This window comes from Etheostoma cragini, chromosome 15, assembly GCF_013103735.1.
Source record: "Etheostoma cragini isolate CJK2018 chromosome 15, CSU_Ecrag_1.0, whole genome shotgun sequence".
Taxonomy (NCBI): Eukaryota; Metazoa; Chordata; class Actinopteri; order Perciformes; family Percidae; genus Etheostoma; species Etheostoma cragini.
The window spans coordinates 12,473,846-12,474,466 of NC_048421.1; positions in this window are offsets into that span (position 1 = coordinate 12,473,846).

A 621-nucleotide genomic window follows, 5' to 3' on the forward strand; every position below is an offset into this window, starting at 1 on the left:
GAGGTGTATAAGGTGAACAAAAAAGGAGACAGCACAGTCCCCTGTGGGGCCCCCGTACCACTCACCACCACATCAGACCGAACACGGTCCACGCGGACAAACTGTGGTCTGTCTGTCAGGTAGTCAGTGATCCAGGAGACTATGGACGCACCGACACCCATCAACCGCAGCTTCTCACCTAGTAGCAGTGGCTGGATGGTGTTGAATGCACTGGAGAAATCAAAGAATGTGATTCTCACAGTGCCGCCACCACCATCCAGGTGCAAATGAGCTCGCTGCAGCAGATAGATAGATGACAGCGTCGTCCACCCCCAGTCGAGGCTGGGCCTCACAGTCGAGGCTATAAATCACACTGCTTTTCTTTACAATTTTTCGGTGTTTCTCTGTGTATTTTCATTGTGCTACTTAAGCCCTCATAGCCATAGCTTTACACAGCTTTGTCTGGCAAATAAAGAAATAGGGATCTGTGGTGAAGTTGGAAGGAGACAGAAATTGTAGCTGTCTGAAAAAAGTGTGGGAAAGATAAACAGAGAGTCAGGTAGTAAATGTAGCATTTTTTCCAATTCAGTTCAATTACATTTTATTTGTGGTGTCAAATCATAACAGGAGCTGTCTCAGTAC